A 12,845-nucleotide genomic window follows, 5' to 3' on the forward strand; every position below is an offset into this window, starting at 1 on the left:
AGGAAACTCTAAAGGGCATACTTCAGGCCAAAGATAGATGAGCTTAGATGGAAGATCTGTACTGCAAAGAGAAAGGAACATAGAAAGTAGTAAATATATATCTAAAGAAATACTGAATGAGTAAAATAATAATGTCTTATTGAGTTAAAAATAAAGATAATAATTAAAATACATAACCGTGGGGCACCTCGTTGGCTCAGTCAGCTAAGCGTGTGACTTCAGCTCAGGTTATGATCTCAGGGCTCATGGGTTCAAGCCCTGTATCGGCCTCTGCTGACAGCTCAGAGCCTGGAGCCTGCTTCGGATTCTGTGTCTCCCTCTCTTTCTGTCCCTCCCCCGCTCATGCTCTGTCTCTCTGTATCTCTCTCTCTCTGTCTCTCTCTCTCTCTCTCAAGAATAATTTTAAAAAATACATTTAAAAAATAGCACATAAGTTTGGGAAACAGGTAAAAGGAGTTTGGAAAAGTATTCTTGTCTGGATTCTTGTTCTGGAAGAAAGTAGAGATACAAATTAAATTTAGACTGTAACACATTAAATATCCACATTGATAATTTAGGAAAACTACTAAGAGGACAAGAAAAGGTCATAACTTCCAAAATAGTAGAGAAAAGTATGGAATTAAAGGGAAGCATATAACCTGAAAGGCAACAAGAAAGAAAAGAAAAAGACATGTAAACTGAACAGAATATTAAAAGCATCAGTGCAAAATAAGATAGATGAAATAAAATATAGATATATCAGTAATTATATTGAAATAACTGGACAGTCCAACTCTTCACCTAAAAGACCAACACTATCAAACTGGATTGAAAAACACAAATTCAGTCATATCCTGCTTACATGAGAAATATCTTAAATATATTGAACAATCTCATTTTTAGGGCAAAATGTATTATTATGGTTAAAGAGGATCTCTACTTAATAACAACATCTTCACTTTTCCAGGAAGATGTAACAGTCCTAAATATGAATGGACCTCGTAACACAGACTCAAAATGTGTGAACCAAATTGAAAGACTTATAAGAAGAAGTAAACAAGTCCTTCATAGTGGGAGATTTTAACACATTTTTCTCAGTAAATAAGCTTATAAAAAAATAGAGGGGTGCCTGGCTAGCTCAGTCAGTGGACTATGTGACTCTTGATCTTGTGGTCATGAGTTCAAGCCCACATGGGGAGTAGAGATTACTTAAAAAACTAAAATATTTTAGGGGTGCCTGGGTGGCTCAGTTGGTTGAGTGTCTGACTTCTGCTCAGGTTATGATCTCATGCTTGTGAGTTCGAGCCCCCTGTCGGGCTCTGTGCTGACAGCTCAGAGCCTTGAGCCTGCTTTGGATTCTGTGTCTCCGGCTCTCTCTTGCCCCTCTCCCCCCACCAAATAAATACACATAACAAAAAAAATTTTTTTTAACTAAAATCTTTTTAAAAAATAATAAATTTTTAAATAATAAATTAATAAAAATATAGACAGTTTTGTGCTATATAATTAACATGCTTGATATCATGCACATAAACAGAGCGTTACCCTCAGTAGCTTCAGAATACACTTTTTTCTAGCACTCTTGAAATTTTTATGGAAAGTGGCCACATGGTGGGCCATAAAGAAAGTTAGGAAAATTTCAAAGGATTGTTTTCAAATTGACTACCTGCTTCAACAAAATGCAGTTGTTAACAATAACAATTGATTTTAAAATTACTGATATTTGAATATACTGATGTGGCTATTACAATACAAGAAAATTACTGGAAACATTTCCCATGTAAAGAAGCTAAAAAAAAAAACCCAAGCAAAATTAACCCAATGAAGCTTAAAGAAGGTAATAATAAAGACAGAAATCAGTAAAATAGAAAACAGTTGTTAGACTGAGATTAGATTTAATTTTTGAGAACAAAAATTAAAATAACCAGTAATATAACTTTTTAGTCCCTTACACATAGTAGATACCCAGAAAATTGATTTGATTTTGTTGTATTGGACATTTGTCACTTGTTCTTTCCCAGATATCCTTCCAATCCAGAGAAAGTAACTACTTGTTATGTAGAAGGAGTGTCATAGGGAAGTTAATATTAATAGTGCTAGTTTTATTAGTCACAAAAAGTTGCTATTAAAAAGAGAGCAGTAGAGAGAAGCAGACAGACACGCAAAAATACAGTGTCTAAATAATATTTGGTATTATTTCTCTTCTGCAAAACAGCCCAGGGGTGAACCCTTAATTGTTGGCAGCACATTGAAAGACCCAGGTTTCTTTCATCTTATTTTTCTGCCATCTCCTAGGCTGTTTTCATTGTTCACATGATTGAATCTGGCCTTTCAGGAGGGAAGGGGAAGGAATAAGTACCAGACAAGTGGCTTCATCTTGAAGATGAAGATGACTCAAAAGTTGCACAGAGAAAAAAAAAAAAGTTGCACAGAGCAGTTTTAGTCATATCGTAGCATGCTGAAATCATATGCCCATACCTAGCTGTAAGAAAGGCTAAACCACATTTGGGTGGCCGACTGCCCAGCTAAAACTTAGTGTCAAGGGTGGGAAAGGTGGGGTTTGGTTCTACCACTAAAACGTAAAAGGGGAAAATGAATTTAGGGAGTAAATTAGCAGATGTTGTTACATAATATAAACAAAGGCTTAGGAAGAACCAAAAAGGCAGTAGTCCATTTGGTCAGGAAAAGCTTGACCAACTATCTGAGCCAGGTTTTAAGAGATGAGTAAGATTTCACTGCAAAATAAATGAAGGGCAATAAGTAGAGCAATATTTGGAAGACTGCCCTGCAAGGCAGGAATCATAACTGATTCATCTCCATATGCCTGGTACTTGACACGGTGACTGGCAAAATAGAGGCATTCAACAAATAATTGCTGAAGGAATTAATGAAATTAACTTTTGTTTAAATGGATGATATATAATGTATAAGGGGAAAAAGAAAATAAGAATGCAGACAACTCAAGATTATATATTTTTCTGAGCATGAATTTATGGTCAAATGAAGAGCACATAGGAACATATAATGAACAAAGTAATTTCAGATAATAAGGGCTATGAAAATAATATGTAACAGGACAATCTGATACAGTGACTAGAGGACCACTTTAAATTGGGTAGATGTCAGAAAGGACCCAGTCAAAAGACAGACTTCACAAACAGTAATTAGAACACACACAAAAAATATTTTTTAACAGCTTTATTGAACACTAACTTAAAGTGAACAATTTGATGTGTTTTGGCATTTGTATACATCTGTGAAACCTTCACCACAATCAAGACAGTGAACATATTCTTCAAGGTCCAGCATGTTCTCATGCCCCTGAGTAATCCCATTTTCAATCCCCAGGCAATTATTGAAGTTCTTTCTATCACTATAAAGCAGTTTGTATTTTCTACAATTGTATTTAAATAGAATCATGTACAGTATGTTCCCTTTTTTTGTCTGGCTTCTTTCACTCAGTATAAGTATTCTGAGATTTATCCATGCGGCTGTGTTTATCAGTAACATTCCTTTTATTACTAAATAGTATTCCATGATATAGATACTCCACAAGTTTTTGTATAGCCACATACTTTTCTCTTCGACAAAGATGTAGAACTGAAATGGCTAGGTCATAGGATAGGTGTATGTTTAACTTTTTGAAAACTGCCATACTGTTTTCCAAACAGCTCATCCCATTTTACATTCCCACAAATAGTATATGAGATATCCTATCGCTCCATTCCTATTAACACTGGTGTAGTCACCCTTTAATTTTAGCCATTCTAATAGCTTGTAGTGTTATCTTGTGGTTTAATTTGCAATAATTAATAATGATGTTGAGCATCTTTTCATGTGCTTATTTGCCATCTGTATATGTATTTTTGGTGAAGTATCTATTCAAATCTTTTGCCCATTTTTATTATGTGTTTCCTGCTATTGGACTTTGAGTTCTTTACATACACTGGATACAAGTCTTTTCAGATAGATGCTTTTGCAAATATTTTCTTCCAAATAGTCGCTTCTTTCTCGTCCTCATACCAGTGTCTTTTGAAAAACAAAATTTTTCCATTTTGATGAGGTCTAATTTGTTCACTTTTTCATTTTTGGATTGAATTTTTGATGTTGTATCTAAAAAATCTTTGCCTAGCCCTAGGTCACAAAGATCTTACCCTATGTGTTCTTCTAGAAATTTTATGGTGTAAGATTTTACATTGATGTATATGATCTACTTTGAGTTACTTTTTGTATATAGTATGAAGTAGGAATCAAAATATGGTTTAGTCATGAGTGCCTGAGGCAGTGAAGCAGTGTTAGGAGTCTTCTGATTTGGGTAAAGGTAGGCCAGGTAATTTGAACGAAAACAACTAGAAAAGCTAGACAAATATTTAAAATCTTTAAAAAAAATTTTTTTTAACACATTGGAGAACTAATAAGAAAGTGAAGGAAGAATGTCAGGGCTAACAGCCAGTGAAGAATGGGGGAAATGGCAGAAACAACCAATAGAAATAATTATGAAGGGACTCTAGAAATTGAAATTATCAGAAATACTCTTTAAAATAAATATACTTACTTTGTTCAAAAAGTCAAAGATAAAACTGAGTGACTACCCCTCTTAAGAAATTAGAAAAGAGAAAAGCAAATTAAACCCAAAGAAAGAAGAAATAAATAATAAAAAATAAAAGCAGAAATTAGTGCAGTAGAAAGCATGCATGTAAGTATAGCGATGACAAAGACAAACACATTCTTTTAAAAGATTAATCACATTGCTAAACTCTTCATTAACTTGGATAGGGAAAAAAAGGTGTAAATAATCAATAACAATTTAAAAAAAAACATAATTACAGATCCCATGAACACTAAAATGCTTTCAAGACAATACAAACAAACTTATGCTACTAATAAATATTGCACCTTACTAAGACTAACCTAAGAAGAGGTAGGATTCTTAGTTAGAAGTAGAATGTTACTTCTAACTTAGAGAAACCAAGTCCATAGTTTAAGATTCACAAATAACACCAATCTCACAGAAACTCTACCAGACAATAAAACAGAATGCTTTACTATTCTATTTATGAAGACTGTATAAGAAAACCTGGTAAAGACATTTCAAGAAAAGATAATTATAGGCCAAACTCCATAAATTCTAAGCAAAATACTAATTTATCAAATGAAGCAATGTTTTCAGTGCATAATACATTCTTATAAAATTGGATATATTCCAGGCATGTAAATTTGGTTTAAGATTAAAAATCAACCGATGTAACTTACCACATTAATAGAATCAAGGGAAAAACATTTTATCATTTTGATAGAAGGAGAAAGAGTATTTAATAAAATTCAACAAGTGTTCATGATTTTAGCAAAAAGTTCTAGCACACTAGAAATAGGACTGCTGTTAAAAGCGTACCTAAAACAACCTATAGCAAATATGCAGAATGGTATGATGATAAAATGCACATTATAATTTCTTTTATTCAACATCATTATAGTCATGAAGATTTACTGGAAAACTTAGCTGGTCTAATAATAAAGAATCTGAGGTAAAAACATTTAGAAAAAAAGGAAGTGTAAAGATACTGACTTTCTCCAGATGGTTCTATAGTTTCAGTGTAGTTTTAATCAAAATCCAACAGGTTCTGTAGAACCTGATAAGCTGATTCTAAAATGTATAGGGAAATCCAAGTGGCTAAGAGAGTCATAAGGGAGATCAAGATGGTGACAAGCATATGTCATCTGATATCTTATACATTTACATAATTAAGATGGTGTAGGGTTGGTACAATGAGTGACAGATATGTGAAGCCTGGAAAGTTGGTCCTGCAAAGCAATGAGGAAAGGAGAGTCTTTTTAGTGATGGTGCTGGAACTACTAGATTATTAATTTAAGGATAAAAAAATACTTGAACCCTTACACCATACATAAAATCAATTCCAGATAGACTATAAATCTAAATGGGAAAAGCATAAAAATAAAACTTCTAGAATATAATTTAGGAGAATGTCCTTATGACCTTTCTGTAGATATTTAAGGATTGGGACACAAAAAGAACTAATTGTAAAGCAAATGTTTGCTAAATGTTACTATGTTAAAATTAAAAATGTTCTGTTCATTAAAGACACCCTGAAGTAAGTGAAAAGGCAAACCATGGAATGGGAAAAGATATTTACAAGATAGCCAGAAGATCTAAGGAACTGTTATTAATCAAGGAGAAAGATAAATAACTCAAAGAAAAATGAGCAAAAGACTTCAATAGCCACTTAACAAAGGAAAATATCCAATGCCCAATAATCCTAAGAAAAATGTGCTCAACCTCATGTATGTTCAGGAAAATGTAAATTGAAGCCAATATTACACGCACTCTCCAGAAGAATGACAATATCTATTGTTACTAAGAATGTGGAACATTGGGACTCTGATCCTTTGGTGTTGAGAGTGTAAGTTGATATAACCACTTTAGAAAACCATAGGCGTTTTTTGCTAAAGTTAAAAATACATATACTCTGAGACCCACTGATTCTACTCATTCTTTGGTACCTAGTCATCAGAAATGTATGCACTGTACAAGAATGTTCATGGTAGCATTATCTCTAACAGCCAAAACAAACAAACACAGCACAAATACCCATCAACAGTGGAATGATTAAAAAATGTAAATATATTCATATAAGACTATATACCAATGAAAATTAATTACCGATAACTACACACAAAAGAAATATATATTAATTCATTTACATAAAATGAAAAAAAAAACATGCAGACTTAAGTAGTATTTGGTAAAGAAAAGAAAGGATGTGATTATCACAAAGGACATTTTGGTGGTTGCTTTTGTCCCAGAAGGAAGGGTTAGATAGTAGCTGGGATGGGCAGCAGGGGTACTTCTACAGGGCCAGCAGGGTTTGATTTCCTGACTTGGCTGTTTATTTTGTGATACATCATTGAGCTCTACATTTGAAATCTGTGCACTTTTTAGTATTTGCATTACATTTTACAATAAATGCAATATTAAAAACACACACACGGGGCGCCTGGGTGGCTCAGTAGGTTGAGCGTCCAATTTCAGCTCAGGTCATGATCTCACAGCTGGTGAGTTCAAGCCCCGCGTCAGGCTCTGTGCTGACAGCTCGGAGCCTGGAGCCTGCTTTGGATTCTGTGTGTCTCTCTCTCTGCCCCTAACCCACTCGCATTCTGTCTCTATCTCTCTCAAAAATAAATAAACATTATAAAACACACACACACACACAAAGGCAAGAGGTCCTAATAAAGAATTAAAAACTCCTGTCCACTAGATACTTTTATCCTTTTGGTTTCCAACTATGTGTTATTTCCAAACTCTTCTTATTTTTTTTTTTAATTTTTTTTTTAACGTTTTATTTATTTTTGAGACAGAGCATGAACGGGGGAGGGGCGGAGAGAGAGGGAGACACAGAATCGGAAGCAGGCTCCAGGCCATCAGCCCAGAGCCTGATGCGGGGCTCGAACTCACGGACCGCGAGATCGTGACCTGAGCTGAAGTCGGCCACCCAACCGACTGAGCCACCCAGGCGCCCCTCCAAACTCTTCTTAACAGCCTTCTCCTGTCAGCCTACTAACCACCATCACCTGACTCAGTTTAATGACTGCAACAACAATAATAGCAACTACATTTCAAAAATACATGTGCCAGCCTCTACACTACAAGATTTATTTATATTATTTAACTTCAGGGGGCATCTGGCTGGCTCAGTTGGTAGACCATGCAACTCTCAATCTCAGAGTAATAAGTTCAAGCCCCTTGTTGGGCATAGACTTTGAAGATGATAGATAGGTAGACAGATAATATAACTTCACACAGTGATTCTACATAGATAGGCATTACTGTCCCCATTTTATAGATGAGAAAACTGAGGCTCTGAGAGATTAGTTTTGCCCATTTCACACAATTGTGGAGTTAGAAGACTTTGAACATTTGGGTCTTTCCATTTTATCGACCTCCAGCAGAAAGTCTATGCACTTTTTACTTTTTGCCTGCTTTTCTGGAATGTTCTTGTAGGTTTTATTCTCACTTCTTCTCACTGATTGAGAAAACGCACAGCTCAAGGACCATTTTCTTATACCTTTGGTTGCCCCTTCTATACAATAGTCTAACAACCCAACTCAGATATGCCTGCTAAAGATTTTCCCTTTCAGCAATGAAATTGTATTTTATAGAGTAATTTTACAAGATTTTCCATGTTAGCTTAACTCTTTTCAAAAAATTTACTAAAGAAGCCAAGATATAAAATCAGAAGACTGCTATAATTCCTTTTGGTGGCAGATAACATTAGAGGATCCCAATTTTTGAAAACCAGTGAGGTGTCATGGTTAAAAGTATATATAGCCTTTGAAGTCAGACAAATCTAGGTTTGAGTCTTATCTCTTCCACTGATACCTGTCTGCTCTTGGAGAAACTATATAACATAGCTGTGTATTTCTGAAGGGTCTTGATCACAACCAACTAAAATTTAAGCCAAAGGATGGGATATTGAGATAGCACACAAAATGGAACATAGCTGAATGGCCAAGCTTCAAGATGAGTGAGAAGACCAGGGACCTTGGATGCAGGAGCTCCTGGACTCTTTCCAGGATCGATCATCAAACAACTCACCCTACGTTCTTTCTAGAGCACCCAGCTCCTAGGAGACAGACACTGACTGATTGATAATGTGTTACTGTGTCAACAGGGGCAGGATCTATTAGAAGAAGGGACCAAAAACACACTAGAGGCAAACAAAAACATATCTACAGTACTTGGCCTTTCCTAGCCTCAGTTTCCTTGGGTATATTCATTTGTTTATTGTAAGGTTTAAATATGTAAAATGTATATTATCTAAAATATATGGTAACTTTGGTGGCAACAGCATCACTTTGTACTGACCCAAAGCTCTGTGTTGAAAGATGATCTTCAGGTCTAGGATCTCAAGGGGTATTTTTGGAGAGTTAATAAGGATGTTCTCCCCATATTACCATGAGCTGGCTAAAGTTATAGTCAAAGCCTCAGTGTAGTTCTGAGGCTTATTGTTCTCATTCCTCTGGAAAGCTGACTCTATTCCCTCAACCATATGGCTTGGTGCTGAGAGGTTGGTTTTGCAGTATTTTGTGATGTCCAGCTCTTTCCCTGAATTCCCTCTTCTTCCACCCATTTGCCCAATCAAAGTGCTACTCATCTTCTATAGTCCCCTTGATGTCTAATGTGACTAAAGGAAACAACACTGGGGTACTACAATAACCTTTAGTCATTAGTTGGCATATTTCCTTGTCCAAGTAAGGTATCTGGCAATAAGTTCTTTGAATGATTTATCACATTGACCTCAAATGCTTCAGAAAACTGAATTCTGTTAGTTTTGTCATGGAAGAACAGAAGCCCTTAATTTGAACTGATGGTTAATTTTTTGTGTCAGTTTTACTGGGCCACAGGGTGCCCAGATATTTGGTCAAACATTATTTTGGGTGTGTCTGTGAAGGTGTTTCTGGATGAGACTCACAGTTGAATCAGTAGACTGAGTAAAGTAGATTGCCCTCCCTAGTATAGATGGTTCTCATCCAAATAGTTCAAGGTTTAAATAGAATAAAAAGGCTGACCTTCTTGAGAAGGTAATAGAGAACTCCTCCTGCCTGATTGCCTTGAGCCAGTCTTTTCCTGCCTCCAGAATCAAACTGAAACATCAGCTCATCTTGGGTTTCAAACCTCTGGCTTTCAGACTAAAATTTAAACCCTCACTTCTGCTGGTTCTTAGACCTTCAGACTCAAATTGGATCTCTAGCTTACCAACTGCAGATCCAGGACTTCTTAGAATTCATAATCTTGTGAGCCAATTCCCTACAATAAATCTCTTTCTACATATATATATGCATCCTGTTGGTCCTCTTCTTCTGGAGAATCCTAATACGCCTGATAAATTCAAAACAAAACAAAAAAAACCATTTTTATGCTTTTCCAGTTGAGTGTTTGTTTTGTAGCATCCTAGTCTCAGTTCAAAAAGGAAAGGAAAGAGGGGAGGAGAAATCTTCTTTTAAAAAATACAGCTCCCTCAAAACATTTTAAATCACTAACAATTTAGTATCCTGGCCTGGATGTGCTTGACAGTTGGAAAACAGACCACTACCCACTCAAAAAAGCCCTATAGAAAATGGAGTTCTTGGGGCTGCCTGGCTGGCTCAGTCGGTGAAGCATATGACTCTTGATCTCAGGGTTGTAAGGTCAAGCGCCACATTGGGTGTAGAGATTACTTAAAAATAAATAAGTAAATAAAATCTGTTAAGAAAAAAGAAATGGAGTTCTTGACTTAGCAGATGATACTCCATTGTTTTTTTTTTTTACCTTGAAGATATCTATATATCACTCTCATAAGATACAAAAATGAAAGGGCGACCACTTGGTATTAATACTGCTCTCAAATTTAACACGTGTAATACAATGTCTTACCTTGGATCTTTTCTGCTTGTCTCTATGCTTTCGGTTGTATCATGTTACTGCGATGTTCCACAGAATGTCTACCACAGTCCTATGCACTTCTCTACCCACCCATCCCACCTCCATCCCTCAGTGGTTGCATGGTGAACATGAGCAGAGTCATTCTTCCAGGGTTTGTAAAGTCCTTTGGGATTATTGAGTATGAATGGTGTTATATAAATGTCAGATTGTTTCATAACAGTTCTTAAAACAATGAGATAATGTCTGTTAAAGGATTTTAAGTTCCATGGAGAAATGCAAGGCATAAAAACAAGTCATTTTTTATGTTATATCTATATATTTTTGCTGTACAATTTAAAACATTATATCCTTTAAAGATATAAATGCTTGAGTATGTCTGTGTCTGTGTGCATGTGCATCTACATGTGTTTGCGTGTGCGTGTGTATGTGTACATGCACACTGCTGACTCTATAGCATTAAATAACCAGATTCTGTTGCTTCATTTTGTTATTTGGGTCCAATAAATTTGTCACCATAAATACTGCCAGAGTAAATTAGAAATCTAAAGTGATCTCTTTGAGGATTAAATACAGTCTTTATCTTTTAAGTTTTGTACTTGTACAATACTGGATTTTTTTCTTGAATACATTATGATTTACTGAGTTTTATAAAGGCTTCAGTGAAGTCACTTATTTAAAATAATTTCTGAATCCCTCTTTTTGAGCTCCAGGCCCACATTTTCAATTCCCTTTTTAAACATGTTTACTTAAAACTAATAGTGACCAAAATTAAGTGTATTTTCTTCCCCACAAAAATAAGCCCCTGACCTGATTTCCCTACTAGTACTCTTAATGGCACCTCTGTTTTTCCAATAAGCCAAGATAAAAAGATTTCGTATCACCTTTGGTTTCTACTTCTTTACTTACTCCTCAGCCCTACCTCCATAAAACATCCCTCTGTTTATAGGTACAAATCATTTCCATTACTTCATCCATTGCTCTAGGTGTGTCTCTTACTACCTCTTCCTAAAATACTGAAGTTAATTCCTTTTGTTTTTCCTTGTCTCCGGTGTTTCCTAATGCCAGTTAGCCCTACACTTGTGAAGTTAAAACACAAAGACCTGGGTTTTAATCCTACCTTTGTTTTATACTGGTTGTTTCCCTCAGGAAATGTACTTGAACTCTCTAAATCTCAGCTTCTTTATCTTGAAAATAATTACCTACTGGGTTAATTCACTGTGATAATTCACTACAATGATGTATTGTTCCAGTTTGTACTTTACTGGTTTCATTATGCAAGAATTATTCAAGCTGCTTTAAGGGGGATTCTTATAAACACAGTGGAGTCTCATGAATACTCAAAGACAACAACCAATGAGTAGCAATACAGCATGTGATCAGAAACTAAGGCTGTTCTCCTTCCAAAGCTATGTAATCTGCTTTTCCCTTTGTTTCTCTTCTTCTTTTTCTAAGTCTGTCCTGTACTCTTCTTTCTGTGCACAGTCTTCTATTTTTATTCTCCATTAGAAGTCTGTGTTGCACATGGTCTCAAATGACCACCCCAACTCTGAACATGCATATCCCTTTGCCTATCACCAACTGATTCAGTCTCACCATATTTGCAAAAACGGAATCTGACTGGCCCATCTCATATTTTGATTCGCTACACAAGTCATAGTATATCTCCTTATATGCCCCCCCTAACCCCAGCTTCTCAGGCTAAGAGAGGGAACCGCAGTTGTGAAAAAGAAAGATTCCAGTAGAAGCGGGTATAGACAAGCTAGTAATGATTGACATCTATAGAAATTTTATGTAAAGTACTTAGCCTAGTGCTCAGTGAGTAGTAATTATTATTTTCATAAACCCAAATAAACCAACCAAAGTCAAGCTCTCCCTCTCTGTCATTCTTAGATACATATACACATATATGTATGAAAACATAAAAAATAAAGAACCTGTAATTAGGAGCATGGGCCTGGAGCCATCAGATATGAGTTAGAGCTATAAATCTGTTATTTTTTGTTTGTTTATTCATTTCTGAGAATGAAAGACAAGCTGGGGAGGGGCAGGGAGAGAGGGAGACACAGAATCCAAAGCAGGCTCCAGGCTTCGAGCTGTCAGCATAGAGCCCGACGTGGGGCTCGGATGCGCAAACCTTGAGATTATGACTTGTGCTGAAGTTGAGTGCTTAACCAACTGAGCCACCCAGGTGCCCCTATAAATCTGTTATTTTAAAACCTATGTGATCTTAGACAAATTCCTTACTTTCTCTATCCTATAGTTTCTTCATTTGTAAAATGAGAATGACATTTCCCGTTAGGAATCTTATGGTTTCAAATAGTTAATCAGGTTTATACTGAAAAATTTCCTTCGGGGCTATAGGTAGAACTGATTCCAGGCACAGCATTATCAGAGGCTAAAATAATGTCAAGTGGACCTAGATTTTCTC

General features: G+C 35.8%; 1 protein-coding gene and 1 long non-coding RNA gene across 3 annotated transcripts in view; one reads left to right on the forward strand and one right to left on the reverse strand.

The window, feature by feature from the left end:
• CWC27 (CWC27 spliceosome associated cyclophilin) overlaps nucleotides 1-12,845 on the forward strand; it is a 190,808-nt gene that overhangs the window by 106,999 nt on the left and 70,964 nt on the right. The gene's annotated exons all lie outside the window — the stretch shown is intronic.
• Nucleotides 1-12,845, reverse strand: part of LOC128315793 (uncharacterized) — a 106,975-nt gene that overhangs the window by 4,879 nt on the left and 89,251 nt on the right. The window lies entirely within an intron of this gene.

This window comes from Acinonyx jubatus, chromosome A1 (assembly GCF_027475565.1).
Source record: "Acinonyx jubatus isolate Ajub_Pintada_27869175 chromosome A1, VMU_Ajub_asm_v1.0, whole genome shotgun sequence".
NCBI lineage: Eukaryota > Metazoa > Chordata > Mammalia > Carnivora > Felidae > Acinonyx > Acinonyx jubatus.